Below are 22,676 nucleotides of genomic sequence, written 5' to 3' on the forward strand. Positions count from 1 at the left end.
AGCTCTCTCTTTGCAGCAGTCTTCGCTTATGGCCATTCCACCCTGGCTATGCCAGATCATGTCTGAGCTCGGAAACTAAGCAGGTTTCGGCCTGGTTAGTAATTGGATGGCAGACCCCCTGGTAATACCAGTTGCTTTAAGATTTTTGGAAATTTTTCACAAATTATATAATAATCTTGCAAGAAAAAAAGAAAGGAGTCAATGCCCCATATCTGAATCTTAGCAGGTATGGGCCTGGTTAGTAATTGGATGGGAGACACCCTGGTAATACCAGTTGCTTTAAGATTTTTGGAAATTTTTCACAAATTATATAATAATCTTGCAAAAAAAAAAAAAAAAAGAGTAAATGCCCAATCTTTGAATCTTAGAAGGTATGGACCTGTTTAGTGCTTGGATGGGAGACCGCCTCGGAATACCAGTTGCTGTAATATTTTTGGAAATTTGTACTAATTATATAATTATCTTGAAACAAAAAGAGTCAATGCCCAATCTTTGAATCTTAGCAGCTATGGACCTGTTTAGTGTTTGGATGGGAGACCGCCTCGGAAAACCAGGTGCTCTAATATTATTGGAAATTCATTACTAATTATATAATAATCTTAAAAAAAAAAAAAAAAAAAAAAAAAAAAAGAGTCAATGCCCGATCTCTTAATCTTAGCAGGTATTGGCCTGGTTAGTGCTTGGATGGGAGACCGCCTGGGAATACCAGGTGCTTTAAGCTTTAGGGTTTTCTTTCCTACTTATATAATGTACCGGCGATTAGATTGGCTGATCTTTAAATAGCTCTCTCTTTGCAGCAGTCTTTGCTTATGGCCATACCACCCTGGCTATGCCAGATCATGTCTGAGCTCGGAAGCTAAGCAGGTTTGGGCCTGGTTAGTAATTGGATGGGAGACCCCCTGGTAATACCAGTTGCTCTAAGATTTTTGTAAATTTTTCACAAATTATATAATAATCTTGAAAAAAAAAAGAGTCAATGCCCATTCTTTGAATCTTAGCAGTCATGGACCTGTTTAGTGTCTGGATGGGAGACCGCCTCGGAATACCAGGTGCTCTAATATTATTGGAAATTTATTACTAATTATATAATAATCTTAAAAAAAAGAGCCAATGCCCGATCTCTTAATCTTAGCAGGTATTGGCCTGGTTAGTGCTTGGATGGGAGACCGCCTCGGAATACCAGGTGCTGTAAGCTTTTGGATTTTCATTCCTACTTATATAATGTATGGGCGATTTGATTGGCTGATCTTTAAATAGTCTTCTCTTTGCAGTATCCTTCGCTTGCGACCGTAACAACCTGGCTATGCCTGATCTCGTCTGCTCTCGGAAGCTAAGCAGGTTTGGTCCTGTATAATGTACCGGCGATTAGATTGGCTGATCTTTAAATAGCTCTCTCTTTGCAGCAGTCTTCGCTTATGGCCATTCCACCCTGGCTATGCCAGATCATGTCTGAGCTCGGAAACTAAGCAGGTTTCGGCCTGGTTAGTAATTGGATGGCAGACCCCCTGGTAATACCAGTTGCTTTAAGATTTTTGGAAATTTTTCACAAATTATATAATAATCTTGCAAGAAAAAAAGAAAGGAGTCAATGCCCCATATCTGAATCTTAGCAGGTAAGGGCCTGGTTAGTAATTGGATGGGAGACACCCTGGTAATACCAGTTGCTTTAAGATTTTTGGAAATTTTTCACAAATTATATAATAATCTTGCAAAAAAAAAAAAAAAAGAGTAAATGCCCAATCTTTGAATCTTAGAAGGTATGGACCTGTTTAGTGCTTGGATGGGAGACCGCCTCGGAATACCAGTTGCTGTAATATTTTTGGAAATTTGTACTAATTATATAATTATCTTGAAACAAAAAGAGTCAATGCCCAATCTTTGAATCTTAGCAGCTATGGTCCTGTTTAGTGTTTGGATGGGAGACCGCCTCGGAAAACCAGGTGCTCTAATATTATTGGAAATTCATTACTAATTATATAATAATCTTTAAAAAAAAAAAAAAAAAAAAAAAAAAAAGAGTCAATGCCCGATCTCTTAATCTTAGCAGGTATTGGCCTGGTTAGTGCTTGGATGGGAGACCGCCTGGGAATACCAGGTGCTTTAAGCTTTAGGGTTTTCTTTCCTACTTATATAATGTACCGGCGATTAGATTGGCTGATCTTTAAATAGCTCTCTCTTTGCAGCAGTCTTTGCTTATGGCCATACCACCCTGGCTATGCCAGATCATGTCTGAGCTCGGAAGCTAAGCAGGTTTGGGCCTGGTTAGTAATTGGATGGGAGACCCCCTGGTAATACCAGTTGCTCTAAGATTTTTGTAAATTTTTCACAAATTATATAATAATCTTGAAAAAAAAAAGAGTCAATGCTCATTCTTTGAATCTTAGCAGTCATGGACCTGTTTAGTGTCTGGATGGGAGACCGCCTCGGAATACCAGGTGCTCTAATATTATTGGAAATTTATTACTAATTATATAATAATCTTAAAAAAAAGAGCCAATGCCCGATCTCTTAATCTTAGCAGGTATTGGCCTGGTTAGTGCTTGGATGGGAGACCGCCTCGGAATACCAGGTGCTGTAAGCTTTTGGATTTTCATTCCTACTTATATAATGTATGGGCGATTTGATTGGCTGATCTTTAAATAGTCTTCTCTTTGCAGTATCCTTCGCTTGCGACCGTAACAACCTGGCTATGCCTGATCTCGTCTGCTCTCGGAAGCTAAGCAGGTTTGGTCCTGTATAATGTACCGGCGATTAGATTGCTGCAAAGAGAGAGCTATTTAAAGATCAGCCAATCTAATCGCCGGTACATTATACAGGACCAAACCTGCTTAGTTTCCGAGCTCAGACATGATCTGGCATAGCCAGGGTGAAATGGCCATAAGCGAAGACTGCTGCAAAGAGAGAGCTATTTAAAGATCAGCCAGTCTTCACTTATGGCCATTCCACCCTGGCTATGCCAGATCATGTCTGAGCTCGGAAACTAAGCAGGTTTCGGCCTGGTTAGTAATTGGATGGCAGACCCCCTGGTAATACCAGTTGCTTTAAGATTTTTGGAAATTTTTCACAAATTATATAATAATCTTGCAAGAAAAAAAGAAAGGAGTCAATGCCCCATATCTGAATTTTAGCAGGTATGGGCCTGGTTAGTAATTGGATGGGAGACACCCTGGTAATACCAGTCGCTTTAAGATTTTTGGAAATTTTTCACAAATTATATAATAATCTTGCAAAAAACAAAAAAAAAAAGAGTAAATGCCCAATCTTTGAATCTTAGAAGGTATGGACCTGTTTAGTGCTTGGATGGGAGACCGCCTCGGAATACCAGTTGCTGTAATATTTTTGGAAATTTGTACTAATTATATAATTATCTTGAAACAAAAAGAGTCAATGCCCAATCTTTGAATCTTAGCAGCTATGGTCCTGTTTAGTGTTTGGATGGGAGACCGCCTCGGAAAACCAGGTGCTCTAATATTATTGGAAATTCATTACTAATTATATAATAATCTTTAAAAAAAAAAAAAAAAAAAAAAAAAAAAGAGTCAATGCCCGATCTCTTAATCTTAGCAGGTATTGGCCTGGTTAGTGCTTGGATGGGAGACCGCCTGGGAATACCAGGTGCTTTAAGCTTTAGGGTTTTCTTTCCTACTTATATAATGTACCGGCGATTAGATTGGCTGATCTTTAAATAGCTCTCTCTTTGCAGCAGTCTTTGCTTATGGCCATACCACCCTGGCTATGCCAGATCATGTCTGAGCTCGGAAGCTAAGCAGGTTTGGGCCTGGTTAGTAATTGGATGGGAGACCCCATGGTAATACCAGTTGCTCTAAGATTTTTGTAAATTTTTCACAAATTATATAATAATCTTGAAAAAAAAAAGAGTCAATGCTCATTCTTTGAATCTTAGCAGTCATGGACCTGTTTAGTGTCTGGATGGGAGACCGCCTCGGAATACCAGGTGCTCTAATATTATTGGAAATTTATTACTAATTATATAATAATCTTAAAAAAAAAAAAAAAAAAAAAAAGAGTCAATGCCCGATCTCTTAATCTTAGCAGGTATTGGCCTGGTTAGTGCTTGGATGGGAGACCGCCTGGGAATAACAGGTGCTTTAAGCTTTAGGGTTTTCTTTCCTACTTATATAATGTACCGGCGATTAGATTGACTGATCTTTAAATAGCTCTCTCTTTGCAGCAGTCTTCGCTTATGGCCATACCACCCTGGCTATGCCAGATCATGTCTGAGCTCGGAAGCTAAGCAGGTTTGGGCCTGGTTAGTAATTGGATGGGAGACCCCTTGGTAATACCAGTTGCTTTAAGATTTTTGTAAATTTTTCACAAATTATATAATAATCTTGAAAAAAAAAAAGAGTGAATGCCCATTCTTTGAATCTTAGCAGTCATTGACCTGTGTAGTGTTTGGATGGGAGACCCCCTGGTAATACCAGGTGCTCTAATATTATTGGAAATGTATTACTAATTATATAATAATCTTAAAAAAAAAGAGCCAATGCCCGATCTCTTAATCTTAGCAGGTATTGGCCTGGTTAGTGCTTGGATGGGAGACCGCCTCGGAATACCAGGTGCTGTAAGCTTTTGGATTTTCATTCCTACTTATATAATGTATGGGCGATTTGATTGGCTGATCTTTAAATAGTCTTCTCTTTGCAGTATCCTTCGCTTGCGACCGTAACAACCTGGCTATGCCTGATCTCGTCTGCTCTCGGAAGCTAAGCAGGTTTGGTCCTGTATAATGTACCGGCGATTAGATTGGCTGATCTTTAAATAGCTCTCTCTTTGCAGCAGTCTTCGCTTATGGCCATTCCACCCTGGCTATGCCAGATCATGTCTGAGCTCGGAAACTAAGCAGGTTTCGGCCTGGTTAGTAATTGGATGGCAGACCCCCTGGTAATACCAGTTGCTTTAAGATTTTTGGAATTTTTTCACAAATTATATAATAATCTTGCAAGAAAAAAAGAAAGGAGTCAATGCCCCATATCTGAATCTTAGCAGGTATGGGCCTGGTTAGTAATTGGATGGGAGACACCCTGGTAATACCAGTTGCTTTAAGATTTTTGGAAATTTTTCACAAATTATATAATAATCTTGCAAAAAAAAAAAAAAAAAGAGTAAATGCCCAATCTTTGAATCTTAGAAGGTATGGAGCTGTTTAGTGCTTGGATGGGAGACCGCCTCGGAATACCAGTTGCTGTAATATTTTTGGAAATTTGTACTAATTATATAATTATCTTGAAACAAAAAGAGTCAATGCCCAATCTTTGAATCTTAGCAGCTATGGACCTGTTTAGTGTTTGGATGGGAGACCGCCTCGGAAAACCAGGTGCTCTAATATTATTGGAAATTCATTACTAATTATATAATAATCTTAAAAAAAAAAAAAAAAAAAAAAAAAAAAGAGTCAATGCCCGATCTCTTAATCTTAGCAGGTATTGGCCTGGTTAGTGCTTGGATGGGAGACCGCCTGGGAATACCAGGTGCTTTAAGCTTTAGGGTTTTCTTTCCTACTTATATAATGTACCGGCGATTAGATTGGCTGATCTTTAAATAGCTCTCTCTTTGCAGCAGTCTTTGCTTATGGCCATACCACCCTGGCTATGCCAGATCATGTCTGAGCTCGGAAGCTAAGCAGGTTTGGGCCTGGTTAGTAATTGGATGGGAGACCCCCTGGTAATACCAGTTGCTCTAAGATTTTTGTAAATTTTTCACAAATTATATAATAATCTTGAAAAAAAAAAGAGTCAATGCCCATTCTTTGAATCTTAGCAGTCATGGACCTGTTTAGTGTCTGGATGGGAGACCGCCTCGGAATACCAGGTGCTCTAATATTATTGGAAATTTATTACTAATTATATAATAATCTTAAAAAAAAGAGCCAATGCCCGATCTCTTAATCTTAGCAGGTATTGGCCTGGTTAGTGCTTGGATGGGAGACCGCCTCGGAATACCAGGTGCTGTAAGCTTTTGGATTTTCATTCCTACTTATATAATGTATGGGCGATTTGATTGGCTGATCTTTAAATAGTCTTCTCTTTGCAGTATCCTTCGCTTGCGACCGTAACAACCTGGCTATGCCTGATCTCGTCTGCTCTCGGAAGCTAAGCAGGTTTGGTCCTGTATAATGTACCGGCGATTAGATTGCTGCAAAGAGAGAGCTATTTAAAGATCAGCCAATCTAATCGCCGGTACATTATACAGGACCAAACCTGCTTAGTTTCCGAGCTCAGACATGATCTGGCATAGCCAGGGTGAAATGGCCATAAGCGAAGACTGCTGCAAAGAGAGAGCTATTTAAAGATCAGCCAGTCTTCACTTATGGCCATTCCACCCTGGCTATGCCAGATCATGTCTGAGCTCGGAAACTAAGCAGGTTTCGGCCTGGTTAGTAATTGGATGGCAGACCCCCTGGTAATACCAGTTGCTTTAAGATTTTTGGAAATTTTTCACAAATTATATAATAATCTTGCAAGAAAAAAAGAAAGGAGTCAATGCCCCATATCTGAATTTTAGCAGGTATGGGCCTGGTTAGTAATTGGATGGGAGACACCCTGGTAATACCAGTCGCTTTAAGATTTTTGGAAATTTTTCACAAATTATATAATAATCTTGCAAAAAACAAAAAAAAAAAGAGTAAATGCCCAATCTTTGAATCTTAGAAGGTATGGACCTGTTTAGTGCTTGGATGGGAGACCGCCTCGGAATACCAGTTGCTGTAATATTTTTGGAAATTTGTACTAATTATATAATTATCTTGAAACAAAAAGAGTCAATGCCCAATCTTTGAATCTTAGCAGCTATGGTCCTGTTTAGTGTTTGGATGGGAGACCGCCTCGGAAAACCAGGTGCTCTAATATTATTGGAAATTCATTACTAATTATATAATAATCTTTAAAAAAAAAAAAAAAAAAAAAAAAAAAAGAGTCAATGCCCGATCTCTTAATCTTAGCAGGTATTGGCCTGGTTAGTGCTTGGATGGGAGACCGCCTGGGAATACCAGGTGCTTTAAGCTTTAGGGTTTTCTTTCCTACTTATATAATGTACCGGCGATTAGATTGGCTGATCTTTAAATAGCTCTCTCTTTGCAGCAGTCTTTGCTTATGGCCATACCACCCTGGCTATGCCAGATCATGTCTGAGCTCGGAAGCTAAGCAGGTTTGGGCCTGGTTAGTAATTGGATGGGAGACCCCATGGTAATACCAGTTGCTCTAAGATTTTTGTAAATTTTTCACAAATTATATAATAATCTTGAAAAAAAAAAGAGTCAATGCTCATTCTTTGAATCTTAGCAGTCATGGACCTGTTTAGTGTCTGGATGGGAGACCGCCTCGGAATACCAGGTGCTCTAATATTATTGGAAATTTATTACTAATTATATAATAATCTTAAAAAAAAAAAAAAAAAAAAAAAGAGTCAATGCCCGATCTCTTAATCTTAGCAGGTATTGGCCTGGTTAGTGCTTGGATGGGAGACCGCCTGGGAATAACAGGTGCTTTAAGCTTTAGGGTTTTCTTTCCTACTTATATAATGTACCGGCGATTAGATTGACTGATCTTTAAATAGCTCTCTCTTTGCAGCAGTCTTCGCTTATGGCCATACCACCCTGGCTATGCCAGATCATGTCTGAGCTCGGAAGCTAAGCAGGTTTGGGCCTGGTTAGTAATTGGATGGGAGACCCCTTGGTAATACCAGTTGCTTTAAGATTTTTGTAAATTTTTCACAAATTATATAATAATCTTGAAAAAAAAAAAGAGTGAATGCCCATTCTTTGAATCTTAGCAGTCATTGACCTGTGTAGTGTTTGGATGGGAGACCCCCTGGTAATACCAGGTGCTCTAATATTATTGGAAATGTATTACTAATTATATAATAATCTTAAAAAAAAAGAGCCAATGCCCGATCTCTTAATCTTAGCAGGTATTGGCCTGGTTAGTGCTTGGATGGGAGACCGCCTCGGAATACCAGGTGCTGTAAGCTTTTGGATTTTCATTCCTACTTATATAATGTATGGGCGATTTGATTGGCTGATCTTTAAATAGTCTTTTCTTTGCAGTATCCTTCGCTTGCGACCGTAACAACCTGGCTATGCCTGATCTCGTCTGCTCTCGGAAGCTAAGCAGGTTTGGTCCTGTATAATGTACCGGCGATTAGATTGGCTGATCTTTAAATAGCTCTCTCTTTGCAGCAGTCTTCGCTTATGGCCATTCCACCCTGGCTATGCCAGATCATGTCTGAGCTCGGAAACTAAGCAGGTTTCGGCCTGGTTAGTAATTGGATGGCAGACCCCCTGGTAATACCAGTTGCTTTAAGATTTTTGGAATTTTTTCACAAATTATATAATAATCTTGCAAGAAAAAAAGAAAGGAGTCAATGCCCCATATCTGAATCTTAGCAGGTATGGGCCTGGTTAGTAATTGGATGGGAGACACCCTGGTAATACCAGTTGCTTTAAGATTTTTGGAAATTTTTCACAAATTATATAATAATCTTGCAAAAAAAAAAAAAAAAAGAGTAAATGCCCAATCTTTGAATCTTAGAAGGTATGGAGCTGTTTAGTGCTTGGATGGGAGACCGCCTCGGAATACCAGTTGCTGTAATATTTTTGGAAATTTGTACTAATTATATAATTATCTTGAAACAAAAAGAGTCAATGCCCAATCTTTGAATCTTAGCAGCTATGGACCTGTTTAGTGTTTGGATGGGAGACCGCCTCGGAAAACCAGGTGCTCTAATATTATTGGAAATTCATTACTAATTATATAATAATCTTAAAAAAAAAAAAAAAAAAAAAAAAAAAAGAGTCAATGCCCGATCTCTTAATCTTAGCAGGTATTGGCCTGGTTAGTGCTTGGATGGGAGACCGCCTGGGAATACCAGGTGCTTTAAGCTTTAGGGTTTTCTTTCCTACTTATATAATGTACCGGCGATTAGATTGGCTGATCTTTAAATAGCTCTCTCTTTGCAGCAGTCTTTGCTTATGGCCATACCACCCTGGCTATGCCAGATCATGTCTGAGCTCGGAAGCTAAGCAGGTTTGGGCCTGGTTAGTAATTGGATGGGAGACCCCCTGGTAATACCAGTTGCTCTAAGATTTTTGTAAATTTTTCACAAATTATATAATAATCTTGAAAAAAAAAAGAGTCAATGCCCATTCTTTGAATCTTAGCAGTCATGGACCTGTTTAGTGTCTGGATGGGAGACCGCCTCGGAATACCAGGTGCTCTAATATTATTGGAAATTTATTACTAATTATATAATAATCTTAAAAAAAAGAGCCAATGCCCGATCTCTTAATCTTAGCAGGTATTGGCCTGGTTAGTGCTTGGATGGGAGACCGCCTCGGAATACCAGGTGCTGTAAGCTTTTGGATTTTCATTCCTACTTATATAATGTATGGGCGATTTGATTGGCTGATCTTTAAATAGTCTTCTCTTTGCAGTATCCTTCGCTTGCGACCGTAACAACCTGGCTATGCCTGATCTCGTCTGCTCTCGGAAGCTAAGCAGGTTTGGTCCTGTATAATGTACCGGCGATTAGATTGGCTGATCTTTAAATAGCTCTCTCTTTGCAGCAGTCTTCGCTTATGGCCATTCCACCCTGGCTATGCCAGATCATGTCTGAGCTCGGAAACTAAGCAGGTTTCGGCCTGGTTAGTAATTGGATGGCAGACCCCCTGGTAATACCAGTTGCTTTAAGATTTTTGGAAATTTTTCACAAATTATATAATAATCTTGCAAGAAAAAAAGAAAGGAGTCAATGCCCCATATCTGAATCTTAGCAGGTATGGGCCTGGTTAGTAATTGGATGGGAGACACCCTGGTAATACCAGTTGCTTTAAGATTTTTGGAAATTTTTCACAAATTATATAATAATCTTGCAAAAAAAAAAAAAAAAAAAGAGTAAATGCCCAATCTTTGAATCTTAGAAGGTATGGACCTGTTTAGTGCTTGGATGGGAGACCGCCTCGGAATACCAGTTGCTGTAATATTTTTGGAAATTTGTACTAATTATATAATTATCTTGAAACAAAAAGAGTCAATGCCCAATCTTTGAATCTTAGCAGCTATGGACCTGTTTAGTGTTTGGATGGGAGACCGCCTCGGAAAACCAGGTGCTCTAATATTATTGGAAATTCATTACTAATTATATAATAATCTTTAAAAAAAAAAAAAAAAAAAAAAAAAAAAAAAGAGTCAATGCCCGATCTCTTAATCTTAGCAGGTATTGGCCTGGTTAGTGCTTGGATGGGAGACCGCCTGGGAATACCAGGTGCTTTAAGCTTTAGGGTTTTCTTTCCTACTTATATAATGTACCGGCGATTAGATTGGCTGATCTTTAAATAGCTCTCTCTTTGCAGCAGTCTTTGCTTATGGCCATACCACCCTGGCTATGCCAGATCATGTCTGAGCTCGGAAGCTAAGCAGGTTTGGGCCTGGTTAGTAATTGGATGGGAGACCCCCTGGTAATACCAGTTGCTCTAAGATTTTTGTAAATTTTTCACAAATTATATAATAATCTTGAAAAAAAAAGAGTCAATGCCCATTCTTTGAATCTTAGCAGTCATGGACCTGTTTAGTGTCTGGATGGGAGACCGCCTCGGAATACCAGGTGCTCTAATATTATTGGAAATTTATTACTAATTATATAATAATCTTAAAAAAAAAAAAAAAAAAAAGAGTCAATGCCCGATCTCTTAATCTTAGCAGGTATTGGCCTGGTTAGTGCTTGGATGGGAGACCGCCTGGGAATAACAGGTGCTTTAAGCTTTAGGGTTTTCTTTCCTACTTATATAATGTACCGGCGATTAGATTGACTGATCTTTAAATAGCTCTCTCTTTGCAGCAGTCTTCGCTTATGGCCATACCACCCTGGCTATGCCAGATCATGTCTGAGCTCGGAAGCTAAGCAGGTTTGGGCCTGGTTAGTAATTGGATGGGAGACCCCCTGGTAATACCTGTTGCTTTAAGATTTTTGTAAATTTTTCACAAATTATATAATAATCTTGAAAAAAAAAAGAGTGAATGCCCATTCTTTGAATCTTAGCAGTCATTGACCTGTGTAGTGTTTGGATGGGAGACCCCCTGGTAATACCAGGTGCTCTAATATTATTGGAAATGTATTACTAATTATATAATAATCTTAAAAAAAAAGAGCCAATGCCCGATCTCTTAATCTTAGCAGGTATTGGCCTGGTTAGTGCTTGGATGGGAGACCGCCTCGGAATACCAGGTGCTGTAAGCTTTTGGATTTTCATTCCTACTTATATAATGTATGGGCGATTTGATTGGCTGATCTTTAAATAGTCTTCTCTTTGCAGTATCCTTCGCTTGCGACCGTAACAACCTGGCTATGCCTGATCTCGTCTGCTCTCGGAAGCTAAGCAGGTTTGGTCCTGTATAATGTACCGGCGATTAGATTGGCTGATCTTTAAATAGCTCTCTCTTTGCAACAGTCTTCGCTTATGGCCATTCCACCCTGGCTATGCCAGATCATGTCTGAGCTCGGAAACTAAGCAGGTTTCGGCCTGGTTAGTAATTGGATGGCAGACCCCCTGGTAATACCAGTTGCTTTAAGATTTTTGGAATTTTTTTACAAATTATATAATAATCTTGCAAGAAAAAAAGAAAGGAGTCAATGCCCCATATCTGAATCTTAGCAGGTATGGGCCTGGTTAGTAATTGGATGGGAGACCCCCTGGTAATACCTGTTGCTTTAAGATTTTTGTAAATTTTTCACAAATTATATAATAATCTTGAAAAAAAAAAGAGTGAATGCCCATTCTTTGAATCTTAGCAGTCATTGACCTGTGTAGTGTTTGGATGGGAGACCCCCTGGTAATACCAGGTGCTCTAATATTATTGGAAATGTATTACTAATTATATAATAATCTTAAAAAAAAAGAGCCAATGCCCGATCTCTTAATCTTAGCAGGTATTGGCCTGGTAAGTGCTTGGATGGGAGACCGCCTCGGAATACCAGGTGCTGTAAGCTTTTGGATTTTCATTCCTACTTATATAATGTATGGGCGATTTGATTGGCTGATCTTTAAATAGTCTTCTCTTTGCAGTATCCTTCGCTTGCGACCGTAACAACCTGGCTATGCCTGATCTCGTCTGCTCTCGGAAGCTAAGCAGGTTTGGTCCTGTATAATGTACCGGCGATTAGATTGGCTGATCTTTAAATAGCTCTCTCTTTGAAACAGTCTTCGCTTATGGCCATTCCACCCTGGCTATGCCAGATCATGTCTGAGCTCGGAAACTAAGCAGGTTTCGGCCTGGTTAGTAATTGGATGGCAGACCCCCTGGTAATACCAGTTGCTTTAAGATTTTTGGAATTTTTTTACAAATTATATAATAATCTTGCAAGAAAAAAACAAAGGAGTCAATGCCCCATATCTGAATCTTAGCAGGTAGGGGCCTGGTTAGTAATTGGATGGGAGACACCCTGGTAATACCAGTTGCTTTAAGATTTTTGGAAATTTTTCACAAATTATATAATAATCTTGCAAAAAAAAAAAAAAAAGAGTAAATGCCCAATCTTTGAATCTTAGAAGGTATGGACCTGTTTAGTGCTTGGATGGGAGACCGCCTCGGAATACCAGTTGCTGTAATATTTTTGGAAATTTGTACTAATTATATAATTATCTTGAAACAAAAAGAGTCAATGCCCAATCTTTGAATCTTAGCAGCTATGGACCTGTTTAGTGTTTGGATGGGAGACCGCCTCGGAAAACCAGGTGCTCTAATATTATTGGAAATTCATTACTAATTATATAATAATCTTTAAAAAAAAAAAAAAAAAAAAAAAAAAAAAAGAGTCAATGCCCGATCTCTTAATCTTAGCAGGTATTGGCCTGGTTAGTGCTTGGATGGGAGACCGCCTGGGAATACCAGGTGCTTTAAGCTTTAGGGTTTTCTTTCCTACTTATATAATGTACCGGCGATTAGATTGGCTGATCTTTAAATAGCTCTCTCTTTGCAGCAGTCTTCGCTTATGGCCATACCACCCTGGCTATGCCAGATCATGTCTGAGCTCGGAAGCTAAGCAGGTTTGGGCCTGGTTAGTAATTGGATGGGAGACCCCCTGGTAATACCTGTTGCTTTAAGATTTTTGTAAATTTTTCACAAATTATATAATAATCTTGAAAAAAAAAAGAGTGAATGCCCATTCTTTGAATCTTAGCAGTCATTGACCTGTGTAGTGTTTGGATGGGAGACCCCCTGGTAATACCAGGTGCTCTAATATTATTGGAAATGTATTACTAATTATATAATAATCTTAAAAAAAAAGAGCCAATGCCCGATCTCTTAATCTTAGCAGGTATTGGCCTGGTTAGTGCTTGGATGGGAGACCTCCTCGGAATACCAGGTGCTGTAAGCTTTTGGATTTTCATTCCTACTTATATAATGTATGGGCGATTTGATTGGCTGATCTTTAAATAGTCTTCTCTTTGCAGTATCCTTCGCTTGCGACCGTAACAACCTGGCTATGCCTGATCTCGTCTGCTCTCGGAAGCTAAGCAGGTTTGGTCCTGTATAATGTACCGGCGATTAGATTGGCTGATCTTTAAATAGCTCTCTCTTTGCAGCAGTCTTCGCTTATGGCCATTCCACCCTGGCTATGCCAGATCATGTCTGAGCTCGGAAACTAAGCAGGTTTCGGCCTGGTTAGTAATTGGATGGCAGACCCCCTGGTAATACCAGTTGCTTTAAGATTTTTGGAATTTTTTCACAAATTATATAATAATCTTGCAAGAAAAAAAGAAAGGAGTCAATGCCCCATATCTGAATCTTAGCAGGTATGGGCCTGGTTAGTAATTGGATGGGAGACACCCTGGTAATACCAGTTGCTTTAAGATTTTTGGAAATTTTTCACAAATTATATAATAATCTTGAAAAAAAAAAAAAGTCAATGCCCGATCTCTGAATAATAGCAGGTTTTGCCTGGTTAGTACTTGGATGGAAGACGGCCGGGAAATACCAGTTGCTGTAATATTTTTGGCAATTTTTACTAATTACATAATAATCTTGCAAAAAAAAAAAAAAAAAGAGTAAATGCCCAATCTTTGAATCTTAGGAGGTATGGACCTGTTTAGTGCTTGGATGGGAGACCGCCTCGGAATACCAGTTGCTGTAATATTTTTGGAAATTTGTACTAATTATATAATTATCTTGAAACAAAAAGAGTCAATGCCCAATCTTTGAATCTTAGCAGCTATGGACCTGTTTAGTGTTTGGATGGGAGACCGCCTCGGAAAACCAGGTGCTCTAATATTATTGGAAATTCATTACTAATTATATAATAATCTTTAAAAAAAAAAAAAAAAAAAAAAAAAAAAAGAGTCAATGCCCGATCTCTTAATCTTAGCAGGTATTGGCCTGGTTAGTGCTTGGATGGGAGACCGCCTGGGAATACCAGGTGCTTTAAGCTTTAGGGTTTTCTTTCCTACTTATATAATGTACCGGCGATTAGATTGGCTGATCTTTAAATAGCTCTCTCTTTGCAGCAGTCTTTGCTTATGGCCATACCACCCTGGCTATGCAAGATCATGTCTGAGCTCGGAAGCTAAGCAGGTTTGGGCCTGGTTAGTAATTGGATGGGAGACCCCCTGGTAATACCAGTTGCTCTAAGATTTTTGTAAATTTTTCACAAATTATATAATAATCTTGAAAAAAAAAAGAGTCAATGCCCATTCTTTGAATCTTAGCAGTCATGGACCTGTTTAGTGTCTGGATGGGAGACCGCCTCGGAATACCAGGTGCTCTAATATTATTGGAAATTTATTACTAATTATATAATAATCTTAAAAAAAAGAGCCAATGCCCGATCTCTTAATCTTAGCAGGTATTGGCCTGGTTAGTGCTTGGATGGGAGACCGCCTCGGAATACCAGGTGCTGTAAGCTTTTGGATTTTCATTCCTACTTATATAATGTATGGGCGATTTGATTGGCTGATCTTTAAATAGTCTTCTCTTTGCAGTATCCTTCGCTTGCGACCGTAACAACCTGGCTATGCCTGATCTCGTCTGCTCTCGGAAGCTAAGCAGGTTTGGTCCTGTATAATGTACCGGCGATTAGATTGGCTGATCTTTAAATAGCTCTCTCTTTGCAGCAGTCTTCGCTTATGGCCATTCCACCCTGGCTATGCCAGATCATGTCTGAGCTCGGAAACTAAGCAGGTTTCGGCCTGGTTAGTAATTGGATGGCAGACCCCCTGGTAATACCAGTTGCTTTAAGATTTTTGGAAATTTTTCACAAATTATATAATAATCTTGCAAGAAAAAAAGAAAGGAGTCAATGCCCCATATCTGAATCTTAGCAGGTATGGGCCTGGTTAGTAATTGGATGGGAGACACCCTGGTAATACCAGTTGCTTTAAGATTTTTGGAAATTTTTCACAAATTATATAATAATCTTGCAAAAAAAAAAAAAAAAGAGTAAATGCCCAATCTTTGAATCTTAGAAGGTATGGACCTGTTTAGTGCTTGGATGGGAGACCGCCTCGGAATACCAGTTGCTGTAATATTTTTGGAAATTTGTACTAATTATATAATTATCTTGAAACAAAAAGAGTCAATGCCCAATCTTTGAATCTTAGCAGCTATGGACCTGTTTAGTGTTTGGATGGGAGACCGCCTCGGAAAACCAGGTGCTCTAATATTATTGGAAATTCATTACTAATTATATAATAATCTTTAAAAAAAAAAAAAAAAAAAAAAAAAAAAGAGTCAATGCCCGATCTCTTAATCTTAGCAGGTATTGGCCTGGTTAGTGCTTGGATGGGAGACCGCCTGGGAATACCAGGTGCTTTAAGCTTTAGGGTTTTCTTTCCTACTTATATAATGTACCGGCGATTAGATTGGCTGATCTTTAAATAGCTCTCTCTTTGCAGCAGTCTTTGCTTATGGCCATACCACCCTGGCTATGCCAGATCATGTCTGAGCTCGGAAGCTAAGCAGGTTTGGGCCTGGTTAGTAATTGGATGGGAGACCCCCTGGTAATACCAGTTGCTCTAAGATTTTTGTAAATTTTTCACAAATTATATAATAATCTTGAAAAAAAAAAGAGTCAATGCTCATTCTTTGAATCTTAGCAGTCATGGACCTGTTTAGTGTCTGGATGGGAGACCGCCTCGGAATACCAGGTGCTCTAATATTATTGGAAATTTATTACTAATTATATAATAATCTAAAAAAAAAAAAAAAAAAAAAAAAAGAGTCAATGCCCGATCTCTTAATCTTAGCAGGTATTGGCCTGGTTAGTGCTTGGATGGGAGACCGCCTGGGAATAACAGGTGCTTTAAGCTTTAGGGTTTTCTTTCCTACTTATATAATGTACCGGCGATTAGATTGACTGATCTTTAAATAGCTCTCTCTTTGCAGCAGTCTTCGCTTATGGCCATACCACCCTGGCTATGCCAGATCATGTCTGAGCTCGGAAGCTAAGCAGGTTTGGGCCTGGTTAGTAATTGGATGGGAGACCCCCTGGTAATACCAGTTGCTTTAAGATTTTTGTAAATTTTTCACAAATTATATAATAATCTTGAAAAAAAAAAGAGTGAATGCCCATTCTTTGAATCTTAGCAGTCATTGACCTGTGTAGTGTTTGGATGGGAGACCCCCTGGTAAAACCAGGTGCTCTAATATTATTGGAAATGTATTACTAATTATATAATAATCTTAAAAAAAAAGAGCCAATGCCCGATCTCTTAATCTTAGCAGGTATTGGCCTGGTTAGTGCTTGGATGGGAGACCGCCTCGGAATACCAGGTGCTGTAAGCTTTTGGATTTTCATTCCTACTTATATAATGTATGGGCGATTTGATTGGCTGATCTTTAAATAGTCTTCTCTTTGCAGTATCCTTCGCTTGCGACCGTAACAACCTGGCTATGCCTGATCTCGTCTGCTCTCGGACGCTAAGCAGGTTTGGTCCTGTATAATGTACCGGCGATTAGATTGGCTGATCTTTAAATAGCTCTCTCTTTGCAGCAGTCTTCGCTTATGGCCATTCCACCCTGGCTATGCCAGATCATGTCTGAGCTCGGAAACTAAGCAGGTTTCGGCCTGGTTAGTAATTGGATGGCAGACCCCCTGGTAATACCAGTTGCTTTAAGATTTTTGGAATTTTTTCACAAATTATATAATAATCTTGCAAGAAAAAAAGAAAGGAGTCAATGCCCCATATCTGAATCTTAGCAGGTATGGGCCTGGTTAGTAATTGGATGGGAGACACCCTGGTAATACCAGTTGCTTTAAGATTTTTGGAAATTTTTCACAAATTATATAATAATCTTGCAAAAAAAAAAAAAAAAAGAGTAAATGCCCAATCTTTGAATCTTAGAAGGTATGGACCTGTTTAGTGCTTGGATGGGAGACCGCCTCGGAATACCAGTTGCTGTAATATTTTTGGAAATTTGTACTAATTATATAATTATCTTGAAACAAAAAGAGTCAATGCCCAATCTTTGAATCTTAGCAGCTATGGACCTGTTTAGTGTTTGGATGGGAGACCGCCTCGGAAAACCAGGTGCTCTAATATTATTGGAAATTCATTACTAATTATATAATAATCTTTAAAAAAAAAAAAAAAAAAAAAAAAAAAAAGAGTCAATGCCCGATCTCTTAATCTTAGCAGGTATTGGCCTGGTTAGTGCTTGGATGGGAGACCGCCTGGGAATACCAGGTGCTTTAAGCTTTAGGGTTTTCTTTCCTACTTATATAATGTACCGGCGATTAGATTGGCTGATCTTTAAATAGCTCTCTCTTTGCAGCAGTCTTTGCTTATGGCCATACCACCCTGGCTATGCCAGATCATGTCTGAGCTCGGAAGCTAAGCAGGTTTGGGCCTGGTTAGTAATTGGATGGGAGACCCCCTGGTAATACCAGTTGCTCTAAGATTTTTGTAAATTTTTCACAAATTATATAATAATCTTGAAAAAAAAAGAGTCAATGCCCATTCTTTGAATCTTAGCAGTCATGGACCTGTTTAGTGTCTGGATGGGAGACCGCCTCGGAATACCAGGTGCTCTAATATTATTGGAAATTTATTACTAATTATATAATAATCTTAAAAAAAAAAAAAAAAAAAAGAGTCAATGCCCGATCTCTTAATCTTAGCAGGTATTGGCCTGGTTAGTGCTTGGATGGGAGACCGCCTGGGAATAACAGGTGCTTTAAGCTTTAGGGTTTTCTTTCCTACTTATATAATGTACCGGCGATTAGATTGACTGATCTTTAAATAGCTCTCTCTTTGCAGCAGTCTTCGCTTATGGCCATACCACCCTGGCTATGCCAGATCATGTCTGAGCTCGGAAGCTAAGCAGGTTTGGGCCTGGTTAGTAATTGGATGGGAGACCCCCTGGTAATACCTGTTGCTTTAAGATTTTTGTAAATTTTTCACAAATTATATAATAATCTTGAAAAAAAAAAGAGTGAATGCCCATTCTTTGAATCTTAGCAGTCATTGACCTGTGTAGTGTTTGGATGGGAGACCCCCTGGTAATACCAGGTGCTCTAATATTATTGGAAATGTATTACTAATTATATAATAATCTTAAAAAAAAAGAGCCAATGCCCGATCTCTTAATCTTAGCAGGTATTGGCCTGGTTAGTGCTTGGATGGGAGACCGCCTCGGAATACCAGGTGCTGTAAGCTTTTGGATTTTCATTCCTACTTATATAATGTATGGGCGATTTGATTGGCTGATCTTTAAATAGTCTTCTCTTTGCAGTATCCTTCGCTTGCGACCGTAACAACCTGGCTATGCCTGATCTCGTCTGCTCTCGGAAGCTAAGCAGGTTTGGTCCTGTATAATGTACCGGCGATTAGATTGGCTGATCTTTAAATAGCTCTCTCTTTGCAACAGTCTTCGCTTATGGCCATTCCACCCTGGCTATGCCAGATCATGTCTGAGCTCGGAAACTAAGCAGGTTTCGGCCTGGTTAGTAATTGGATGGCAGACCCCCTGGTAATACCAGTTGCTTTAAGATTTTTGGAATTTTTTTACAAATTATATAATAATCTTGCAAGAAAAAAAGAAAGGAGTCAATGCCCCATATCTGAATCTTAGCAGGTATGGGCCTGGTTAGTAATTGGATGGGAGACCCCCTGGTAATACCTGTTGCTTTAAGATTTTTGTAAATTTTTCACAAATTATATAATAATCTTGAAAAAAAAAAGAGTGAATGCCCATTCTTTGAATCTTAGCAGTCATTGACCTGTGTAGTGTTTGGATGGGAGACCCCCTGGTAATACCAGGTGCTCTAATATTATTGGAAATGTATTACTAATTATATAATAATCTTAAAAAAAAAGAGCCAATGCCCGATCTCTTAATCTTAGCAGGTATTGGCCTGGTTAGTGCTTGGATGGGAGACCGCCTCGGAATACCAGGTGCTGTAAGCTTTTGGATTTTCATTCCTACTTATATAATGTATGGGCGATTTGATTGGCTGATCTTTAAATAGTCTTCTCTTTGCAGTATCCTTCGCTTGCGACCGTAACAACCTGGCTATGCCTGATCTCGTCTGCTCTCGGAAGCTAAGCAGGTTTGGTCCTGTATAATGTACCGGCGATTAGATTGGCTGATCTTTAAATAGCTCTCTCTTTGAAACAGTCTTCGCTTATGGCCATTCCACCCTGGCTATGCCAGATCATGTCTGAGCTCGGAAACTAAGCAGGTTTCGGCCTGGTTAGTAATTGGATGGCAGACCCCCTGGTAATACCAGTTGCTTTAAGATTTTTGGAATTTTTTTACAAATTATATAATAATCTTGCAAGAAAAAAAGAAAGGAGTCAATGCCCCATATCTGAATCTTAGCAGGTAGGGGCCTGGTTAGTAATTGGATGGGAGACACCCTGGTAATACCAGTTGCTTTAAGATTTTTGGAAATTTTTCACAAATTATATAATAATCTTGCAAAAAAAAAAAAAAAAAGAGTAAATGCCCAATCTTTGAATCTTAGAAGGTATGGACATGTTTAGTGCTTGGATGGGAGACCGCCTCGGAATACCAGTTGCTGTAATATTTTTGGAAATTTGTACTAATTATATAATTATCTTGAAACAAAAAGAGTCAATGCCCAATCTTTGAATCTTAGCAGCTATGGACCTGTTTAGTGTTTGGATGGGAGACCGCCTCGGAAAACCAGGTGCTCTAATATTATTGGAAATTCATTACTAATTATATAATAATCTTTAAAAAAAAAAAAAAAAAAAAAAAAAAAAAGAGTCAATGCCCGATCTCTTAATCTTAGCAGGTATTGGCCTGGTTAGTGCTTGGATGGGAGACCGCCTGGGAATACCAGGTGCTTTAAGCTTTAGGGTTTTCTTTCCTACTTATATAATGTACCGGCGATTAGATTGGCTGATCTTTAAATAGCTCTCTCTTTGCAGCAGTCTTCGCTTATGGCCATACCACCCTGGCTATGCCAGATCATGTCTGAGCTCGGAAGCTAAGCAGGTTTGGGCCTGGTTAGTAATTGGATGGGAGACCCCCTGGTAATACCTGTTGCTTTAAGATTTTTGTAAATTTTTCACAAATTATATAATAATCTTGAAAAAAAAAAGAGTGAATGCCCATTCTTTGAATCTTAGCAGTCATTGACCTGTGTAGTGTTTGGATGGGAGACCCCCTGGTAATACCAGGTGCTCTAATATTATTGGAAATGTATTACTAATTATATAATAATCTTAAAAAAAAAGAGCCAATGCCCGATCTCTTAATCTTAGCAGGTATTGGCCTGGTTAGTGCTTGGATGGGAGACCGCCTCGGAATACCAGGTGCTGTAAGCTTTTGGATTTTCATTCCTACTTATATAATGTATGGGCGATTTGATTGGCTGATCTTTAAATAGTCTTCTCTTTGCAGTATCCTTCGCTTGCGACCGTAACAACCTGGCTATGCCTGATCTCGTCTGCTCTCGGAAGCTAAGCAGGTTTGGTCCTGTATAATGTACCGGCGATTAGATTGGCTGATCTTTAAATAGCTCTCTCTTTGCAGCAGTCTTCGCTTATGGCCATTCAACCCTGGCTATGCCAGATCATGTCTGAGCTCGGAAACTAAGCAGGTTTCGGCCTGGTTAGTAATTGGATGGCAGACCCCCTGGTAATACCAGTTGCTTTAAGATTTTTGGAATTTTTTCACAAATTATATAATAATCTTGCAAGAAAAAAAGAAAGGAGTCAATGCCCCATATCTGAATCTTAGCAGGTATGGGCCTGGTTAGTAATTGGATGGGAGACACCCTGGTAATACCAGTTGCTTTAAGATTTTTGGAAATTTTTCACAAATTATATAATAATCTTGAAAAAAAAAAAAAAGTCAATGCCCGATCTCTGAATAATAGCAGGTTTTGCCTGGTTAGTACTTGGATGGAAGACGGCCGGGAAATACCAGTTGCTGTAATATTTTTGGCAATTTTTACTAATTACATAATAATCTTGCAAAAAAAAAAAAAAAAAGAGTAAATGCCCAATCTTTGAATCTTAGGAGGTATGGACCTGTTTAGTGCTTGGATGGGAGACCGCCTCGGAATACCAGTTGCTGTAATATTTTTGGAAATTTGTACTAATTATATAATTATCTTGAAACAAAAAGAGTCAATGCCCAATCTTTGAATCTTAGCAGCTATGGACCTGTTTAGTGTTTGGATGGGAGACCGCCTCGGAAAACCAGGTGCTCTAATATTATTGGAAATTCATTACTAATTATATAATAATCTTAAAAAAAAAAAAAAAAAAAAAAAAAAAAAAGAGTCAATGCCCGATCTCTTAATCTTAGCAGGTATTGGCCTGGTTAGTGCTTGGATGGGAGACCGCCTGGGAATACCAGGTGCTTTAAGCTTTAGGGTTTTCTTTCCTACTTATATAATGTACCGGCGATTAGATTGGCTGATCTTTAAATAGCTCTCTCTTTGCAGCAGTCTTTGCTTATGGCCATACCACCCTGGCTATGCCAGATCATGTCTGAGCTCGGAAGCTAAGCAGGTTTGGGCCTGGTTAGTAATTGGATGGGAGACCCCCTGGTAATACCAGTTGCTCTAAGATTTTTGTAAATTTTTCACAAATTATATAATAATCTTGAAAAAAAAAAGAGTCAATGCCCATTCTTTGAATCTTAGCAGTCATGGACCTGTTTAGTGTCTGGATGGGAGACCGCCTCGGAATACCAGGTGCTCTAATATTATTGGAAATTTATTACTAATTATATAATAATCTTAAAAAAAAGAGCCAATGCCCGATCTCTTAATCTTAGCAGGTATTGGCCTGGTTAGTGCTTGGATGGGAGACCGCCTCGGAATACCAGGTGCTGTAAGCTTTTGGATTTTCATTCCTACTTATATAATGTATGGGCGATTTGATTGGCTGATCTTTAAATAGTCTTCTCTTTGCAGTATCCTTCGCTTGCGACCGTAACAACCTGGCTATGCCTGATCTCGTCTGCTCTCGGAAGCTAAGCAGGTTTGGTCCTGTATAATGTACCGGCGATTAGATTGGCTGATCTTTAAATAGCTCTCTCTTTGCAGCAGTCTTCGCTTATGGCCATTCCACCCTGGCTATGCCAGATCATGTCTGAGCTCGGAAACTAAGCAGGTTTCGGCCTGGTTAGTAATTGGATGGCAGACCCCCTGGTAATACCAGTTGCTTTAAGATTTTTGGAAAT

The 22,676-nt window shown here is 39.0% G+C and overlaps 18 pseudogenes; all 18 read left to right on the plus strand.

Annotated features, from left to right (window-relative positions):
- The first annotated feature begins 805 nt into the window (after positions 1-805).
- LOC127959452 (uncharacterized) lies at positions 806-924 on the plus strand (annotated as a pseudogene).
- Positions 925-2,191: 1,267 nt separating this feature from the next.
- LOC127959459 (uncharacterized) lies at positions 2,192-2,310 on the plus strand (annotated as a pseudogene).
- Positions 2,311-3,711: 1,401 nt separating this feature from the next.
- Positions 3,712-3,830, plus strand: LOC127961309 (uncharacterized; annotated as a pseudogene).
- A 370-nt stretch (positions 3,831-4,200) lies between these two features.
- Positions 4,201-4,319, plus strand: LOC127958323 (uncharacterized; annotated as a pseudogene).
- Positions 4,320-5,588: 1,269 nt separating this feature from the next.
- Positions 5,589-5,707, plus strand: LOC127959460 (uncharacterized; annotated as a pseudogene).
- Positions 5,708-7,108: 1,401 nt separating this feature from the next.
- On the plus strand, positions 7,109-7,227 carry LOC127961319 (uncharacterized; annotated as a pseudogene).
- A 370-nt stretch (positions 7,228-7,597) lies between these two features.
- LOC127958327 (uncharacterized) lies at positions 7,598-7,716 on the plus strand (annotated as a pseudogene).
- A 1,269-nt stretch (positions 7,717-8,985) lies between these two features.
- On the plus strand, positions 8,986-9,104 carry LOC127959466 (uncharacterized; annotated as a pseudogene).
- A 1,273-nt stretch (positions 9,105-10,377) lies between these two features.
- On the plus strand, positions 10,378-10,496 carry LOC127959468 (uncharacterized; annotated as a pseudogene).
- A 366-nt stretch (positions 10,497-10,862) lies between these two features.
- LOC127958184 (uncharacterized) lies at positions 10,863-10,981 on the plus strand (annotated as a pseudogene).
- A 2,020-nt stretch (positions 10,982-13,001) lies between these two features.
- Positions 13,002-13,120, plus strand: LOC127958192 (uncharacterized; annotated as a pseudogene).
- Positions 13,121-14,526: 1,406 nt separating this feature from the next.
- Positions 14,527-14,645, plus strand: LOC127963190 (uncharacterized; annotated as a pseudogene).
- Positions 14,646-15,912: 1,267 nt separating this feature from the next.
- LOC127959471 (uncharacterized) lies at positions 15,913-16,031 on the plus strand (annotated as a pseudogene).
- A 371-nt stretch (positions 16,032-16,402) lies between these two features.
- Positions 16,403-16,521, plus strand: LOC127957432 (uncharacterized; annotated as a pseudogene).
- A 1,270-nt stretch (positions 16,522-17,791) lies between these two features.
- On the plus strand, positions 17,792-17,910 carry LOC127959482 (uncharacterized; annotated as a pseudogene).
- A 366-nt stretch (positions 17,911-18,276) lies between these two features.
- On the plus strand, positions 18,277-18,395 carry LOC127958199 (uncharacterized; annotated as a pseudogene).
- Positions 18,396-20,415: 2,020 nt separating this feature from the next.
- LOC127958207 (uncharacterized) lies at positions 20,416-20,534 on the plus strand (annotated as a pseudogene).
- Positions 20,535-21,941: 1,407 nt separating this feature from the next.
- Positions 21,942-22,060, plus strand: LOC127959489 (uncharacterized; annotated as a pseudogene).
- Positions 22,061-22,676: the final 616 nt, after the last annotated feature.

This window comes from Carassius gibelio, chromosome A3, assembly GCF_023724105.1.
Source record: "Carassius gibelio isolate Cgi1373 ecotype wild population from Czech Republic chromosome A3, carGib1.2-hapl.c, whole genome shotgun sequence".
Lineage (NCBI taxonomy): Eukaryota > Metazoa > Chordata > Actinopteri > Cypriniformes > Cyprinidae > Carassius > Carassius gibelio.